The sequence below is a fragment of the Hylobates moloch genome, unplaced genomic scaffold (genome assembly GCF_009828535.3).
Source record: "Hylobates moloch isolate HMO894 unplaced genomic scaffold, HMol_V3 SCAFFOLD_5, whole genome shotgun sequence".
Taxonomy (NCBI): domain Eukaryota; kingdom Metazoa; phylum Chordata; class Mammalia; order Primates; family Hylobatidae; genus Hylobates; species Hylobates moloch.
In genome coordinates this window covers 148,362,319-148,381,784 of record NW_026652280.1, presented here as the reverse complement: position 1 = coordinate 148,381,784, position 19,466 = coordinate 148,362,319, and the positions used below count along the sequence as shown (strand labels likewise).

The following is a 19,466-nucleotide window of genomic DNA, read 5'->3' as shown; positions in this document are numbered from 1 at the left end:
TGCATGATAAAAACTATCACAAAAGACTCTGCAAAAACTACAACCTTATACAAAACGTGAAACAAAAACAAGCCAGGTGCATGGTACATACACACCTATAATCCCAGCTACCCAAGAAGCAGGAAGATTGCTTGAACCCAGGAGTTTACACCTAGCCTGGGCAACACAGCAACACTCTGTTCTTTTGTGGGGGTGGCAGGGGGTTGTTTTTTAAAAAAAAAAACAAAACTTCTGTGAGGACATCTGCCAGCAAACTGCCAGTCCAACCTCAGAATGGAGGCACTTTATTGACCCTTGTAGCCAAGAATAATTATCTCAAAATAATTATGAAATCCTCCTCATTTTTCCTTTAAAAACTTTGGTCTTTTACCTCCCTGTATATGCACATGGTTTACTATAGCAACAGAATTCCCACTGCAAAGCCCTATTCCCAAACAAACATCATTTTCTTTTAGAAAGCCTGTTATTTAGGTTGACAAGATCAAAGTATTCAAACCACAGCTATTTCCACTTCTGATTGTTCTGATGAATATAAGACTTGAAAGAAAATTCAAATGTCACTGTAAAATGTGATACCAAAAAAATTCATTGGAATATAATCTATGGCACTGGAACAAGGAAGGACATACAAGCACATAAACGGTACTGAAGATACATATGAAGAGAGCACCTCAAACTCCAAAACTCCAGTTTGAGTGTAGGTTCAAATCCCAAACCCTGCATTTAGCACCTGTGCGACACCAAGATACGAAACCCCTCTGCTTTGATTTGCTTATTTATAGAATGAGGGTTACAGTAACCCTCTGAGTAAGGTTGTAGGGAGTACTAATGATAATGAATAGAGTATCAAGCATGTATCTGGCCCACAGCAAATGTCTAATAAATTTTAGTTATTAGTATTACTTTTATGAGTTTTTAAAATCACCTAAAGCAGCTCTTTTCAATCTTCAATATACATACAAACCACCTAGGAATCTAGTTACAGTAGTTCCCTCCCCCCATCCACAAGCGACACATTCCAAGATCCCCAGTAGATACCTGAAATTGAGGATAGTACCAAACCAGATATACACTATGTTTTTTCAATCTGATAACTGAGATGGCTAAGTGATTAACCAGTGGGAAGCATACAAAGTATGGACACGCTGGACAAAGGGATGATTCACATCCCAGGCACAACCAGAGGAACAATAAGAGATTTCATCAGGATACTCAAAAGGGCACACAATTTAAAACATGAATTGTTTATTTCTTGAATTTCCCATTTAATATGTTCAGCCGAAGGAAAGCGAAACTGAAGATAAGAGTGCGGGAGAGACTACTGTAAAATGAGATTCTGATATTCAGAATCTGTTATATGAGAGCTCTGAATGCAGTGTGCAATTTGAATTTCTAGTAAGTTCCCTGATACGTGCCAGGGAACTATAAAGCTACAAGGATGGTTCTCAAACTTTAGCACACACCAGAATCCTCTAGTGGTTTAGTTTAAGACACAGATTTCTGGGTTCCATCTCCAGAGTTGGAGAAAATCTGCACTTGTAAAATTCCCAAGTGATGCTCTGCTGCTATGCCCAGAACCATATACTGTATTGAGAACTATTGATCAAAGGTTCTCATCTAGGATATGTATCAGAATCACTTGCAGGGTTTTTGTCTGTTCGTTTTGTTTTTTAATGCAGATGTCCTGACTATACCCAAGTAGTGCTACTCAAAGTGTGGTCTCCTGACCTACTAAATCTGAAACCCTAAGGGCAGAGCCCAGCAATCTATTATTTAAAACAAACAACTTTCAGGCGATTATGATGAATGATAAATACTGAGAACCACTCCCATATAGCTACAAATAAATCAAAATATCCTTGGTGAAATTCTCTTAACTACAGAAAAAGAAGTAGCTACCCGTGTGCTTGGCTTAGGTCAACGTGGAAAATGCTCTGACTAGTTCACCAGGTAGGAACAGCATTTATTCAAATTTAGAAGTAACTCTATAACCATTACAAAAGTTAGTTCATCTCTCCCCCATTCTTCAGGAGATAATGTTCCCCTATAGCATGATGTTTTCCCAAAGTCAGACATTTACACTCTCCAGATTAAAAAACAAATGATTTTTTTTAGAAAGTAGGCTAAAACTTTACAATCATTTAATTTCCACAAAAGCTCAGCAAATGAAAGATGACTGAAGTACAGGACTGCGAAGTATACACATTACTCTTAATCATGACCAAAATACCTAATTTCAACAACTATTGGCCATTTATAATATTCTGGCCCTAACACTTACTGACTGAAATAACCAAAATTCACTTAAAAAGGAAATTAAGCATTCGTCCAGGCATATCATAACCATAGGACTTATATGAAAGAAAAATTATGTGCAGGAATACAATCATAAATCTTTCACTATGACTTTCCTTAAAATTAAGAAAGTGAAATGAGAGGAAAATACAAAAGGAGAACTCCTGAGAAGAAAGTTGCACTTTACGGCCAGGCAGGGTGGCTCACGCCTGTAATCCCTGCACTTTGGGAGGCTGAGGAGGGCAGATCACCTGAGGTCAGGGGTTTGAAACCAGCCTGGACAACATGGAGAAACCCTGCCTCTACTAAAAATACAAAAATTAGCCGGGCATGGTGGCAGGCGGCTGTAATCCCAGCTACTCGGGAGGTTGAGGCACGAGAATCGCTTGAACTCAGGAGCTGGAGGTTGCAGTGAGCCGAAATCGCACCACTGCACTCCATCCCGGGTGACAGAGTGAGACTGTGTCACACACACAAATAAAAGTTGCACTTTACACTTGAAGCTAGCCTGAAAGGGGTTAATAAGCAGGTAAGGCTCTTAGCTGATTCCCAATTTTTTTACCAGCCTATTTGATTTTATAATCTACACACCACAATGTTGTACTGTTCATAAATATAAAAGTTGTACTGTTCATAAATGTATTTTGAAAGTAAAGTGGCTTAAACTTAAATTGGAATCTTTTTCTTGGTGGGGAGGCCCACAACATGCTTTGAAATAACTGAAGATACTACATGGTATCATAAAAATTAGAATGGGAATCACTGCTTGAGGAATTCAAAGAATGAAAAGTAAGCTACCAAGTCATAAGATAAAAGTCCAAAAAGCCATTAGCTGGCCAGGAATCCTGTACCATAGTTTTTAAGACAAAATTTTTAAGTAGGAAAAAAAAAAACAAAAGCAGCTAAGGTACTGCATAAGCCATCAGTGACAGAAATTTTAAAATATACTGTTTACCCAAATAGCATTAAAACACAAAAAAAGTCATTAAAACACAAAAAAAGGTCTACCACAGAGTTTAAAACAAAGAAGCCTTTTATTTGATGTCCCCTCCTAGGAGTTCTTGAAAACTACGAATGCCATGAGAAAAATGTCTAAGTGTTGAGATCTCAAGGTACAAATCAGGTTGAGTTACAGGATTTCTCAGGTTACTCATATCAGAACAGGATGAAGACACAATAAAACAGCTGAATCTCACAAACATAACATTGAGCAAAAAAGGCCAAACACAAAAACAATACACACTATATAAATCCTAGGCTCAAAAGCAAATAATTCTGTGGTGCTAGACATCAAAAGAGTGGTTTCTCTTGGTGGGGGGGTGGCACCTAGGGACCATTAATGACCAGAATAAACACACAAGTTTCTGGAGTTCTGACAGTGTTCTTCTTAGTGACGATTACACCAGTGTGCTCACACTGTGAAAATTCACTGAGGTGTACATTTATGAGAACTTTCTATGTGTATTATACTTTAATCGTATTTATCGTTATTTAAAAAGAAGGAAAAAGAGGAGATTTCTCCTTAGGAAAAGACACATTGGCTGGGTGCGGTGGCTCACACCTGTAATCTCAGCGCTTTGGGAGGCCGAAGTGGGCAGATCACCGGAGATCAGGAGTTCAAGACCAGTCTCGCCAACATAGTGAAACCCTGTCTCTACTAAAAATACAAAAATGAGCTGCACATAGTGGCACGTGCCTGTAGTCCCAGCTACTCAGGAGGCTAAGTCAGAAGAATTGCTTGAACCCAGGAGGCAGAGGTTGCAGTGAGCCGAGATCACTGGGCAACACAGTAAGACTCGGTCTCAAAAAAAAATTACTGCAAAAACACCATAAAAATCTACATATAGTGAAGACAGTTCAGGTAAGAATTATAGGTTTGGGGTGGAGAGTGGAGAGTTAATATAGAGAAGTATTACATCCCCGATAATCTATGGAAATAAAAAAATGTAAATAAAAGAGAGAAGTATTACAAAGTTCTTCAAGGGCTATCAGTGCATAAATCTCACACACACCCCTTTGCCAGGAGAAATAATCTTGGTAGTTCCCTCTATAATACAGCCAAGCCACCTAAAAGCATTATTTCATTTTATTTATGAAACACATCAATCTGCTTTCCAATGGGAAAGTGTGTAACAATGGCAGGATCTATTTTCCTTGAACTTCTGACCAATTAAAAAAAAACTTTAAAAACTAGTAAGGAGGGTAAATAGTGCCAGAATATAATTAGCAACTCTATTTCCTGGACAATTTCAGTGACATTTTGAAAAAGCAACTCATCTCTCATGGGGCAGCAGAATTCCAGTAGGAAAAAAGGTGTTATGTTCCAATCCCTTTAAATCTCACCATAACCCAAGATAGAAGGAAATTACATCACATCGAATTGTTCATCTTCAGTTCTCTGTAGGTGTTCTTCAAGCACAGGACACACTTCTTTTTTTTCAAATATTTATTATTTTTTCACACTCAAAGTTACTTAAATCTGGCTTTTCTTACTAGCATTATTGTAACCAGAAAAATCTGTAAACAGAAAATATTAAAGCCATTTAATAAAATTAACAGCTTTGTAGCCATCACAATTTCAAAATGTAAATAAACATAAATACCTTTTTTAATTATTTTGAGATCACAAATTATTTCATAACAGAAAAAAAGGCATGAGTAAACAGTAAGCACTTTCAGTATTAAAAATGCTCTTTGATATAGATACCTTCCTAAAGCTTACTTGAATGTCTTATGTTATTAAATTTCAGTAAATGTATCATATTGCTATCTCAACATTTGAAAAAGAAAGGTATTGTGATTCTGTAACCTGAGTCCTACAGCTGTTAAATGAGACTTTTTCATTAATTAGAGGTATATGATATCAAGTTGTATACCGCTGTTTAACACTTTAAGCATACATCCTAAACTGTTAATCTTAGGAGTTAATTTCTCTAATTCCCCAAAATCTGCCAAAGTAGTTTTACTCCTTACAGTCTCTAGTACTGTACTTGTTGGTTGGGGGTTTTTTGACAAGGGTCTCACTGTGTCACCCAGGCTGGAGTGAGTTACACTCACTCTGGGCTCATTGTAGCCTCAACCTCTTGGGGTCAAGTGATCCTTCCGCCTCATCCTCCCCAGTAGCTCAAAGTACAGGCACACGCCACCACACCAAGCTAATTTTGTGTATTTTTTGTAGATATGAGGTCACACTATGTTGCCCAGACTGGTGTCCAACTCCTGGGCTGAAGCAATCCTCCCACCTCAGCTTCTCAAAGTGTTGGGATTACGGGAATGAGCCACTGTGGCCAGCATAGTACTTTTAAGTAGTTTAACATTTTATCTCTGTTCAAGAAGGGGGAAATTTTCATTCAATGCAACTAAATTATGTGGTATAGAAAAAATCTTATTTCAAATTCTGGCTGACAAGAAAAGGAATTATAAAACATTGTTTTGTTAAAAAATAAGCTTTATTATCCTCGACTTACAGTAATCTTAAAAATAAATAAGGAAACAAACACCACAATAAGAAAGCCAAGGCAAAAGATATTAAACATATCACAGAATCATCTAAAAACAATATGAATGTTTTTAAGGCTTGGGGTAAAAATAAACAATTTAAAATAAAAATGATTAAAATGTAAAAATGAATCATAACAAAAAATGAGAAAAATTAAAAAATTAAATAAAGCATTATTTAATAGAGTTGAGAAAATTACCAATTTGGAGGAAAACATTTAGATTCTCTTTTCACACCAATGCCAGATGAGGTAAAAACTTAAATTTATTTAAATCTAACTTAGAAAAACTAAACAAACAGAATTAAACCAATATTGTTTATTACAGTTCTGAAAAGGGAGGAATTTCATAAAATCAGTAGAACAAAATTATATCAAGATGTTTGGGCCAGGCACGGTGGCTCACCCCTGTAATCCAGCACTTTGGGAGGCCGAGGTAAGTGGATCACCTCAGGTCAGGAGTTCCAGACCAGCCTGACTAACATGGCAAAACCCCATCTCTACAAAAATACAAAAATTAGCCGGGTGTGGTGGCGTGCATCTGTAGTCCCAGCTACTCAGGAGGCTGAGGCAGGAGAATCGCTTGAACCCGGGAGGTAGAGGCTGTAGTGAGCCGAGATGGTGCCAATGCACTCCAGCCTGTGCAATAGAGCAAGACTCTGTCTCAAAACAAACAAAAAGATGTTTGACTGCAATAACGTTAAAATCTATTTATCTTGAAAGTTCGCAAGATAAATACACCTATAAACCTGCTTCACCTCAGTAATTAAAGAAATAAAGCACAATATGTCATACACTCCCATTAAACCTTTATAAAAAATGTTAAATGTTGATGAGTATAGGGTAACAACCACTCGAGAATACAAATTTATCCCTTTTGATTAATATTGTGCAGTATGTTTTAAGAGCCTTCAAAATGTACCTAAAAAATCAATTCTGGCAATATACAAGAGAGATATAATACTATATACAAGAAACATGTATAAATATGTTCTTCACATAGGGGAATAACATGATATGTTCACTGCACAGAACATTTTACAATCACTTATGATGATAGTTATTAAGATGCATTGTGAGAATGGGAAAGAGGTACCTAACAGTAGGTTAAAAAGCAGGACATGAAATTAAATGTTTTTACCCACAAATACATAAAAAATATACATTAAAATAATGGAAGAAATATATCAAAATGCTAATAATAATTATATTAATTCCCAAGATCTAGTTCCTCAAACCAGCTTTCAAAGTCATTAAAATACATACACACCCCTTACACACAAGTCAAAAACTATCTACTTTACCACTAATGAAAGCATAAGGTTTAAGTTAACATAGTAAATGAGACAGAGAAGGCCAGCAATGCAATGAAAAAAACTCACTACAAAAACCTGGCACCTTAGGACACTTTGGCTAATAGACTCAATACCAGGATTCAAAACTATACAACTGAATCATATGCATAGGTCATTTACTAATTCTAATTATCTGCTTTACTATCTTCTTCATTAGCAAATGTGCTAATCTTTAGGCAATTGGTTGTTCATTACTGACATCAAATATTAAATGTAATAGAGCCTTGTTTGGGAGTAATTCCTTGAAATATTAAGTAGAAAGATAAATAGCTTAAAATAATAAAATAAAACAAAGGAAGTTCCATACACAATAGTACCATTTTTATTTGGTATCATCCGATAAGGAGAGATCTACAAGTAAATTTTCCAGAAAACTGAAACTTAACATTTAATTAACAGAATTTTGAAAATGGTTACTTTTATAGCAATCTCAAAAGACACCAATTTCTTACTTCCTTAAACATAGTACACAGAATAAAAGTTTATTATTAAAGTTATCACTGTGATGCATCAACTTACTAGGCTGCTCTGTGATACTGTCATTCCTTCACAAGTTAGTGATTATAGGAGTGTATGTCTTTATGTAATGGCCTTAAAACACTATTCTACCATAGTTCCACTTACTTTTTAACAGTTCTTCCTTTTCCCCCGAAGATGACATTTCAGCTGCCAATGTCCCTAACTCCAATGGCCAACACTGAAGATTTGAATCTGTGGACTAATTCCAATTAGTAGTTTCCTAATAAAGGCTAATGGCTTATTATACTTGGTTGCAGTCATTTTGAAGGCTTAGAGATTTTTTTATGTCCAGGATTTCTGTTATGTTTCAAATGGCTGAGGTCATTAGCAATAAATGTCGGCTGAATTACTGACTCTAACTTACAAACATACTGAAGTTCCAAAACAACAGTAATAATAATACCTGAATAGTTTGATTAATCACAAAGTGATATTCTCCTCAGGGCAAGTTACTCAACTCACTCCTCTCTAATAAGACAAAAATTACCTACATAGATGAGAAAAATCAGCTGAAAAGAAAAACAGAAAGGTGAGAAGGAAAGGGTTAAACAAAATAATCAAGACTTTGGACTTTGGGAAATATTTACTGAGAGTGGTTTTCAGAGTACAATTATAGTGGTTATCAGAGCATTAACTACAGAAATTTGCACCAGAGTATATACCAAATCTCTAGTAAATACTACTATAAAAATGAAACTCTTCTAGCAACGATTTCTTGTAGGTAACTCCAAACTGAATCTTCATATGAAATTTAGGTGTTTTTATTTTATTTTTGACACAGGGTCTCACTCACTCTGTTGCCCAGGCTGGAGTGCAATGGTGCAATCACAGCTCACTGCAGTCTCAACCTTCTGGGCTCAAGCAATCCTCCCATCTGAGCCTCCCAAGTAGCTGGTACTACAGGCGTGCACTACCACGCCCAGCTAATTTTTTTTTTCTTCTTTGGTAGAAACGTGGTCTGACTATGTTGTTGCTGGTCTCAAGCAATCCTCCCACCTCTCCCTCCCAAAGTGCTGGTATTACATGCGTGAGCCACCAGGCCCAGCTTAAGGTAACTTAAAGTTACAGGTCTGTAGAAATTGGCATGGTGTCAGACCTTAAGGAAAAAATTCAAGTGAGAATAAATCAGTATTATTATATCATCACTGTTACTAATTTCCTCTGATCACTTAAGTTCATTAGCTCTCATCATTTATATGACCGTAATAATTGAGAAAAATGAAAATTAAATTTCTTGGTTATTTAAATTCTACTCAAACAAACACAAACCATGTAAAAATACATTTTTCCTCTTCCTTGGATTTTTCTCAATATATTTCCACCAAGTACCTCAAATAATTTTGTGTCTGTAAAAGACTGGTATTTTCCAAGACCCACTACTGAAAAGTTTATAAAACAAAAGTTCTAAGAACAAAGAACATACATCATTTCATAAATCAGATGCACGTGGACTATTAAAGGCCCAGTTACCAAGCTAAACTTATGTAGATACCTTTGCAAAGACCATTGTAGAACTGTGACCTTCAAACTCATTGTCATTTTCACAATTTCCCACTTCTAAAAATAATAATAAAATGTACTTAAATGTTATTTAACAGAATAGCTTTATCTAAAGTAAAGAATTCACAAGGTTTCAATTAAGTATAACCTTAAGCTGCTGACTTTTATGACAGGAAATATCTAGCAATTCTGTGAATGGATCCAGAACTGTCTAAAAAAATTAGGAGACACTTTGGGAGGCCGAGGCGGGCGGATCACGAGGTCAGGAGATCGAGACCAGGGTGAAACCCCGTCTCTACTAAAAATACAAAAAATTAGCCGGGCGTGGTGGCGGGCGCCTGTAGTCCCAGCTACTCGGAGAGGCTGAGGCAGGAGAATGGCGTGAACCCGGGAGGCGGAGCTTGCAGTGAGCCGAGATTGCGCCACTGCACTCCAGCCTGGGCGACCGAGCGAGACTCCGTCTCAAAAAAAAAAAAAAAAAAAAAAAAAAAAAAAAATTAGGAGAAAGTTGCCTCAAATACTGACTTGGGGTGTCCTCCAACTATTATGAGCCTATTCTTGGACCATGGCTCTTGCCTCACTGTCAACCTTCTACATTCCTCTTTTCTCCCCAACTTGTCCAATTCCATTTCAGTATCAACCTCTACACTCCCAATGTCCCGTTTTCCTCTTTCCAACATCATACCTCTCAACACTCACTTCTATTCCTCAACATTTCTACTTGCACTGTTACAACAAAAAACCACATTGCCCAAAGAGTGGACACTTTTCTTACGTGACTGGTCTGATAAATATTATTACTGGTAGGTTTGGGGGGGGGGGAAATTACAAAAACAACACTTACAAAATGATAGCCGCTTAGCAACTTCAAGCATATACCTTTGTTTGTACCAACTACTAAGATGTCTACCACTCTCCAATTGAGATCACTAAATTGCATGGTCAAACTATCATTTTAATCACACTGATAAACTTTTAAAACGTCTGAAAAACTCCTATATAGTTAGGTTACAGTTTAGAATATATAATATATAAAGTTAAATATACAACAAACATTAAACATAAAAATATAAAACTCAAGTGATAAAACGTTAATTTATTTAAATCTTGTTTTACATGTACTTTCTTTCTGTGCAAAGCTACCAAGCACAATAAATCAACTTTACTGAAAAAATAACACTGTTACTTGTGATATTTTCACAAGATTATACTACCAAAAAAATCAGTACAAACAAAAAAATCTGCTTAAGTATGCATACATAAGTCTTGACAAACACGCATATATCACTAAATAAAAATTTAATTTAGTTAAAAAATGTTTACTGATTGCCAATACTGTGTTGGTACTCCATTAAAACAACACTTTCTCCCCTTCATTTAAGAAACAAAAACTAAACTAAAACATGGAAATATCTGGAATGACACACAGCAACCACAAAGGCTGGTTACAGAGATTTAAGACTGAGGACTGGAACTTTGTGGTACCGTGAAACAAGCACTGTGTTACTCTATACTATATACCTCTCTGTATTATGTATAGGAAAAAAAAACACTTCTGTAGTTTTAAAACACAAACTACGAATGAATTAACTAGTCACCTGATTCGTTTTGTAATTAACTCCCCACTCCTTATTTAGTACTGCAACTACTAAATAAAATCCAAACACTACTTAAGAATACGAAAAAACAAAGGTATATTGTAAATTCATTTCTGAGACATTAGGGAATTGGAGAGAAATATTGATTTCAAACTCATTTACGAAAAATAAAGCTCAAACTCTGATACCAAAGTTAATGAGTTCGCTCTTTACTAAAAAGTTGACCTGAGGCCGGGCGCGGTGGCTCACGCCTGTAAAGCGCAGAAATCCCAGCACTTTGGGAGGCCGAGGCAGGTGGATCACTTGAGGTCAGGAGTTTGAGACCAGACTGGCCAACATGGTGAAACCCCGTCTCTACCAAAAATACAAAAATTAGCGGGCGTGCTGAAGCGCGACTGTAATCCCAGCTACTCGCTACTCGAGAGGCTGAGGCAGGAGAATCGCTTGAACCCGGGAGGCGGAGGTTGCAATGAGCCGAGATCGCCCCACTACACTCCACCCTAGGCGACAAGAGCGAGAGTCCGTCTCAAAAAAAAAAAATCACATGAAACAATCTGTTACCTTAAATATATAACCTAAAACAACCATCCCTAAACATCAAAGATGGCAACCTCAGTAACACAGTAGTAATTAAAACCCTACCGATAACTGAGTTAATAGGCACGTACAAAATGATTAAAAGCAGGATTTTATTCTGACCACAGGTGCTGTCAGAGACATAATGGGCCCTCCAAATACTGCCAAAAGTTACTGAAAATACGAAGTCAGGGTGACGAGTAAAGACACCCAGAGAAAATAGATGGGAGGAGTTCTGTTTCAGGAGACTGGAGTCAGGTACTGCAGCAGAAAACGTGACAGAATAGTTAACCGGTCTGGAATACTTTAGAAAATGGCAAGAAGAGAAAAACTGACAAGAACGTTTTAAAGTAAGAGGAACGGTATCCAATGGAATCATCAGGTCTGCGCGAGCACGGCTCCCGGACTTCCAGTGAGTAGGACAGGGTGGAACTATCACTGCCTGGGGAGGACCCGGGTGAGGGGTGCATATGCTTTTGCAGGTGGCGGAGCGCCCGCAGGGGGATGGGGAGGGCAGTGTTGCCTCAATGGGGTTACTGTATTCCCTTCAAGACTATGGGAAGCTGATGCAGCACGTATCCCGGCACCAAGAGGCACTCGCCCCGGGCCCCTCCCTAACGACTTGCCTTGTAGAAAGAGTTGCAGGTCCCAGGCCCCCGGAACCCAAGGCTCCGCCATCCAGGACAACTGCTCTGCCAACGAGGTCCCGCGAGAATCGAGAGATCTCGCGATACAAACCCACTCGCATCTCGCGAGCTTCCTCTAGACCCAACATGGCGGTACAGAAAAAAATCAGTATTTCGGAACTTAGAAAGCACTTCACTAACGGAGTAGTGAACATTTAAAACACTGAGACAGTAGGAAGTCTTTCCGCTTTATGTCTCCTCCTTTCCCCTTGTACAGGAAAAAAGCGGAAATCTTAAGAACCTCCGATTACCACGGTTATACTACATAAACAGACCGCAGCGCGCTGCCTCAGGCAGCCTCCCTGTCATGTGGAAATATTTTCGGCGTGCCCGTCACGTGGGCCGTTACTGAGCGAGCGCGCTCCCGACGCCCTCCCAAAAGCCCTCCCCGCCCCCCCCCCTCGCCCGCGCACACGTGCGCGCGCACCCCCGCCCCACGTGGGGGCTTCGCCGTCGCAGCCGTCGCAGTCGTCGCCTCCAGCCCACCCCCTCCCGGTACTTGGCTCTAAATCCGGGTCCCAAGCCGATCGTTTGCCACCCCCATTCCCTCCCCCTTCATTCTCCCTCCCCCGTGTCTGGCCCTCACCACGTGTCCCGAGCTCTTGCTCACCTTTCACGCGGGGTCGGACGCCACGGGCCACTTCGGGAGGCGCCGCCGCCGTGGCCGCTCTCCGCCCCCGCCACGGCGCTTGCTCGGGTGGCCACCGCTGCAGGAAGCTCGCTAGCGGCGCCGCGGCGCTTCCAGGTGGGTCCCCGCCTCCTGCTCCTGCCACTTCCCGCAGCACCAGCGGCTCCTTCCGGTCCCCTCCTTTCTCCTCGTTGGGACTGGCGGGCGGCGGCGGCGGCGACTGCTGCTGCTGCTGTTGCTGCTGGTGTTGCTGCTGCTGCTGCAGGCGCGCTCACTACACCGCCTGCTGGTAACCGCGGCCCGTGCAGCGCCCGCGGGTCGGGGGCCGCCGAGGCCCTCCCCGGCCCGTCCCTGCCCCTGGGCGAAGGTTGGTCTTCCGAGGGCGAGTTGCAGTCCATCCCTTGCAACCGTCCAACCTGGCCCTAGCAGAGGAAAGGCGTCCTCCTAGCTCCGCCGTTGGAAATCGGCTTCATCCTGCCCTTTGTGGCCTCCTGAGAGATTTGTAAACCCCAGCTCCCTTAGCACTGTGGTCTCAAGCCAGGAGAACATCCATACATGTATTTAGGATGATGCTTCTGCCTCCCCTCGTTCACCTCTGGCTTTCCGGCTGGTACCACAGCACGCAAGCTCGAATCACTTCGGGCCTTTGCGCTTGCTGATTTCTCTGGCAGAACATTTCCTCCAGATTTTTTTTTAACTCGTCGATGTTCGATGCATATTTCAGGTCCCTTCTCAGAGAGCTGCCCAGACCACTGTATCCAAAAAAGTACACCTGCACCATTGCTTTAACTTTTTACCTGCTTTTATATCTTCATAAGTTACAACTTCCAGACCTTATTTATTTGTCAGTATCCTCACCACCAGGAATGTAAGATTTTTAAAAGCAGGGACTTAGTAAACTGTTTTGCTCATTGCTGTATCCCCAGAATTGTGTCTGGCACAAAGCAGTGCTCAGTAATATCAAACCAGATCTACCAACGATATTGAGCATGTAGGAAAATAAAGCCCAACACACATTAATGAAGATAAACAACTTCATCATTTATGAGCTGTGGAAAAACAGCTAAACCTCCTTCCCTGGCTATAAAGATTATGTTCCAAAAATATAAAATCCAGTGGTAGAAGCCATTAACTGGGGCTCTTCTTTGACAATTGTCCAGTGCTGCTTCATTACTTTTGTTTTCCTTTGCAACATTATTTTTTTTTTCAGGCAAGTGGATACGTGTTGTGCCTTCTTTTATGTTGCTAATAAGTTATTAAATGGTTTAAATGGTGTTTTGTGTTTTAGCTTTGAGTTCAACTCTAACATCTACTTCAAGAAAAAGGGTTACATGTTTTTATATTAATTAACATCAAGTATTTATTGAACATACTAGTGTTTCTGGGTGGCAGTATGTCAAAAAAAAAAAAAAAAACGGGGGTGGGGGAGGCTGGGCGCAGTGTCTCACGCCTGTAATCCCACCACTTTGGGAGGCCTTGACAGGCAGATCACCTGAGGTGTCAGGAGTTAAAGACCAGTCTGGCCAACATGGCGAAACTTCGTCTGTACTATAAATAGAAAAATTAGCCAGGTGTGGTGGCACACGCCTTGTTATCCCATGTAATCCCAGCTACTTGGGAGGCTGAGGCAGAATTGCTTGAACCCAGGAGGTGGAGGTTGCAGTGAGCCGAGATCGCGCCACTGTACTCCAGCCTGGGCGACAGAGCAAGACTGTCTCAAAAATAAAAAAGGAAAGATAAAACATACTAGTGCCCTATACTAAGACTAGAGATACAAAAATAAACACGTTTCCCTACCTTGCTCTTTCTACTTACAGAGCCAAATTCTATTATAATAACCATACTTAGCATGCTTTTGATTCCTATGTGCCAGGCCAAATGCTGTGTACTTTTCTGTGTTACCCTATTTTAGGCTTCTGACAATCCCATGAGATATATACTATTTGTGGTAGGCCTTGAGATGCACTTTTCAGACCCCACTTCAGGAATAAAGAACTGAGCTGCTGCCGCCAAGAGTCATACCCACAGCCAGCCATCGGTTGTCAGCCCCTTTCAGGCACGCCAGTGTCACAGTGTCATAATGTTCTCAGAGAGGCCACATCCAGTGACTGATCAATGCAGGGATAAAAGGCCCAGCCCTCTCACCTCCATTTGGTACAATTCTGATGGATTTTCTTCTGCTGCAGAACAACCTGCAGGATCAGCTAAGGCATTCCATTGAGACTTCATTGAAGCCCAACTTCTTCTGCCCAGTTCAGCTTTTCTTCCCTCCCACAAGTGATGATCCTGAGAGCATTCCCTAATAAATCTCCTGCACACTAGTCATGTAAGAGTGTGCTTCCCGGGAACCCAGCCTGTAACATTATTTGTATTTTTCTATTGATAAAGCAAGTAACTTGCCCATTTGAACTGCAGAAGTTTCTATATAGAAACATAAAGTATTGTGGGAGGGGAGGAGGGCTTCTGGGAAGGGCTTCTTAAAAGGATTGGCATTTAAGTTACAGGATGACTTTGCTAAGAAGAAAAAAAGATAATTCTTGGCTGAGGGAACTGCATGAATGAGTATGTGAATGGGAGAAAACTACAAGTAACCCCAAATGGCTGGACTGTAGGGTCTTCGGGGTAATCCCTACAGGATAAGGAGAAAGCTCATGGATGGTAAAGAGGGTAGCCAAGAAAAAACTCTAGGCCTGAGAACAACTCTTAGCCAAGTGGAAAGGGATAAGCACCCCTGAGATCCTCAGGTAAGAGTAGGAGAGAGGAGCTTCATTGCTCCTGGAAAAGGGAACCACGGCCAACTTTGCTGGCAAGTACCACTCCCTAATTACGACATACATATTCCTACATGGCCTTTGTTATTTTGTTATTTTCTTTTTTTTTCTTTTGGAGACAGGATCTCGCTCTGTCGCCCAAGCTGGTGTGCACTGGCACGGTCTAGGCTCACTGCAGCCTCCGGTGTCCCTTGTAGCTGAGATATGCACCACAGTGCCCAGTTAATTTTTGCATTTTTTATAGAGATGAGGTTTTGCCATGTTGCCCAGGCTGGTCTCAAAACTCCTGGCCTCAAGCTATCCACCCACCTCAGCCTCCCAAAGTACTGGGATTACAGGCGTGAGCCACCACGCCTGGCCCCCTTTGTTATTTTCACCTAGGATCACAGAATATTGAAGATGGAAGATACATTAACATCAACTAATTCAGCAGTTTGTACAATATTTTCTGAAGCACTGGAAATTTCTTGTATACTCATATTCTTATGCCAGGATCCAATATTTGAGCCAAATAAAACAGGACCTGGGAGTAGGCAACCAGCTGACATTTTCCTCAGTCCCTTACCACGGCACATAAGATGCTACCTCAGAATACACTCTGAAAATCATTGATGTAGTTCATTCTTTCAACAAATATGCCAGGTGCCATACAAGGTGCTAGAGATATAGTGGTGAACAAAGCAAGCACAGACCCTACTCTGACAGAGCCCACAGTCTAGGGAGGGAGGCTGACATTTAAAATATAATCACATAAATTCAAACTGGTTAGTGCCATTCATGAAAAGTGCAGGTCACCCGTCTGGGAAGTGAGGAGTGCCTCTGCCCGGCCCCCACCCCGTCTAGGAAGTGAGGAACGCCTCTGCCCAGTCCCCTCATTGTCTCGGAAGTGAGGAGCGCCTCTGCCCGGCCACCGCACCGTCTGGAATATGAGGAGCGCCTCTGCCTGCGGCAGCCCAGACGGCGAAGTGAGGAAGGCCTCTGCCCGGTCGCCCCGCCCCCCACCCCTCCTTCCATCTGGGAAGTGAGGAGCGCCTCTGCTGGCCGCTGTGCAACCCTCCAAGTGTGAAGTGACAGCCTTGTGTGTGATCTTTCTGCGCCCCCCCCCCCCCCGAGTCTGCATTTTCGACATTAAAGTTTACTTTTTTTTTTTTTTTGAGACGGATCGCTCTGTCGTCCAGGCTGGAATGCAGTGGCGCGATCTCGGCTCACTGCAAGCTCCGCCTCCCAGGTTCACGCCATTCTCCTGCCTCAGCCTCCCGAGTAGCTGGGACTACAGACGCCCGCTACCACGCCTGGCTAATTTTTTGTATTTTTAGCAGAGACGGGGTTTCACCGTGTTAGCCAGGATGGTCTCGATCTCCTGACCTCGTGATCCGCCCACCTTGGCCTCCCAAAGTGCTGAGATTACATGCGTGAGCCACCGCGCCTGGCCTTAATTAAAAGTTTTAAATTGGAGAACATAAAAAAAAAGTGCAGGTCACTATGAGAATATGTCCATATGCCCAAAAGTAAATACATGTTCTAAAGTACTTCTGAGGAAACAACATCCAATCTGAGATGAAGTATGCATTCACTACTTCTAAAGTGTGAATGCATTTAGGAGTTGGGCAAAGGTGGTAAAAACACTCCAGAGAAAGAGAACAGTTGATGCAAAGCCCCCTACATGGGATGGAAGTTATTATTTACTACTACTACTTACTGTTGCCTGAAAGAAACCACTGTTTTTTTCCCCATGTATATAAAATCGGATACGAAGTCATCTATCCTAATTTCTTTCATTGGATCATAAGCTTTTTTCTATGTCATTAAATATTCTTCAAAAACCCCAAGAACTGGGCCAAGCATAGTGGCTCACACCTGTAATCCCAGCACTTTGGGAGGCCAATGTGGGAGAATCACTTGAAGTCAGGAGTTCAGGCCTAGCTTGGGCAACATAGCAACATCCCATCTCTACAAAAAATATTTTAAAATTAGCCGGGCTTGGTGCTACACACCTGTACTCCCAGCTACTCTGGAAACTAAGGCAGAAGGATCACCTGAGCCAAGGAGTTTGAGGCTGCAGTAAGCTATGATCATGCCACTGCAGCCCAGCCTGGGCAACACAGTGGGACCCCATCTCTAAAAAATAAAAATAAACCCTGATAAATGATTGCATAATTTAACCACTTTTCTGTTTGGGGGCACTATCATGGCATTATGATTGGTTTAATAAGTGCCCCCATGTCCAAACGCAGTATATGTCCAGCTCTTTTGGGGGCTGAATCTCCTAAGATTTGGGTGGTTGAATTAGTGGGAAGTGAAAGGAGAGTCTAGGCTTCGGTGACCAGGGAGATGGAGGTATTATTGATGACCACAGAAAATACTAAAGTAGGAGCAAGTTTAGATGGGGGAATGGTGTGTTTCATTAGAGTATAATGAGTTTCAGGCAACTCCAGTACATCTAAATGAAGAACCCAAGAGTCAGTTAGATACATGTCAAGGATGCTGGCTTCAGGTCTCAGCTGCAAGTACAGCTTTGTGAGTCTTTAGCTTAGAAATAGTAACTGGAACCTGAGGTTTAGATTTGGTTACCCAGGGAGAGCACAGAGTGAGAAAAACAAAATCAAGAACAAAACCCTGAGAAGCACTGACATTGTTGAGGTCAAGGAAGAAAGTAAAAACTACAAAGGAGAAATGAGGGCCTAGAACTGTAAAGGAAAACTGAACAGTGGTAACCAAAAACCAGCGAGGAAGAAATTTGAAAATGGAGTCCTAAATGTGAACTTATTAGACAAATTTACCAGGAACCTATTTTGTCTCATACATTATGTTAAACACAAGGGGGTGAACAAGACAAAACCTTTTGCTGCCTACTGTCTGGTGGGGAAGACATTGTTATACATCACCAAATAGGCCATATTTTTAATAATTATACCTTGCTTGTTTCTAAAAAGACATGTAGCTTACCCCAAAAAAATCAGTATAACAGGTAAAATAGAATTCAAAATAATTAAAATGGGAAATTTAGGGCAAAAAGAAAATAGAAACAAAAATGATGCACAAAAATACATGCTTGGTTGGGTGCACTGGCTCACACCTCTGTAGTCCCAGCACTTTGGGAGGCCAAGCTAGAAGGACTGCTTGAGCACAGGAGTTCAAGGCCAACCTGGGCAACATAGTGAAACCCCATCCCTACAAAAAATAAAAATAAATTAGCCAGGTGTGGTGGCACATGCCTGTGGTCCCAGCTGAGCCTGAGGTGGAAGGATTGCTTGAGCATGGGAGGTTGAGGCTGCAGTGAGCCATGACCATGCCACTGCACTCCAGCCTAGACAACACTGCACGACTGTCTCAAAATAAATAATTAAAAAAAAAAAAAAACATGCTCTAAGGTCCTGAACACTTGCTTTAAGCTTTGTAGCAGATGTTGTAACAAGGAAAAACAAAATCAGTTATAACAGGTTCAGTATGCCTAGGGTAACAAATATTTTGCCCACAGGAGGCATTACTACTCCAGGACTAAGACTAAAGATGAATTTCTCTCAGTTTCTCACAACGATAACATCACGTGAAGAGAATTTGTGAGGTCTGCATCATTCTGGTTACTCCTCCTGCTCAATCCTGTTTCTCTCATTTTCTTTCATCTGTGTTATTCCCCAACAAATCATACACATGCATTAACACTATCTCAGTGTCTGCTTCCTGGAAAGCTCAAACTACAACATTCTCATTTAGCAAATGAAGAAAACTGGAAATCAGAGAACTTTAAATATTGTTCCAAATCAGTTAATATAGCTACTAGGATTTGAATTTAAACAAACGGACTTGAGGGCCTCAAAAGTAATCACCTTCATATTATAAATCAAGACGCTTTTTTCTTTTTTTAGATGGAGTTTTGCTCTTGTTGCCCAGGCTGGAGTGCAGTGGCACGATCTTGGCTCACTGCAACCTCCGCCTCCCAGGTTCAAGCAGTTCTCCTGCCTCAGCCTCCCGAGTAGCTGGGATTACAGGCACATGCCACCACGCCAGCTAATTTTGTATTTTTAGTAGAGATGGGGTTTC

The 19,466-nt window shown here is 41.1% G+C and overlaps 1 protein-coding gene across 6 annotated transcripts in view; it reads right to left on the bottom strand.

Annotated features, from left to right (window-relative positions):
- The window catches only part of ZZZ3 (zinc finger ZZ-type containing 3), a 142,164-nt gene extending 129,395 nt beyond the window's left edge, over positions 1-12,769 (bottom strand). For 3 of the 6 annotated variants that reach the window (XR_009213704.1, XM_032155537.2, XM_058439650.1), the window contains exon 1: positions 4,665-5,747. The gene's annotated coding sequence lies outside the window, so the exon portion shown is untranslated. Of the gene's footprint in view, positions 1-4,638; positions 5,748-11,966; positions 12,063-12,636 lie in introns of those variants that run through there. The other 3 variants (XM_032155535.2, XM_032155543.2, XM_058439649.1) reach the window with 3 other exon arrangements.
- Positions 12,770-19,466: the final 6,697 nt, after the last annotated feature.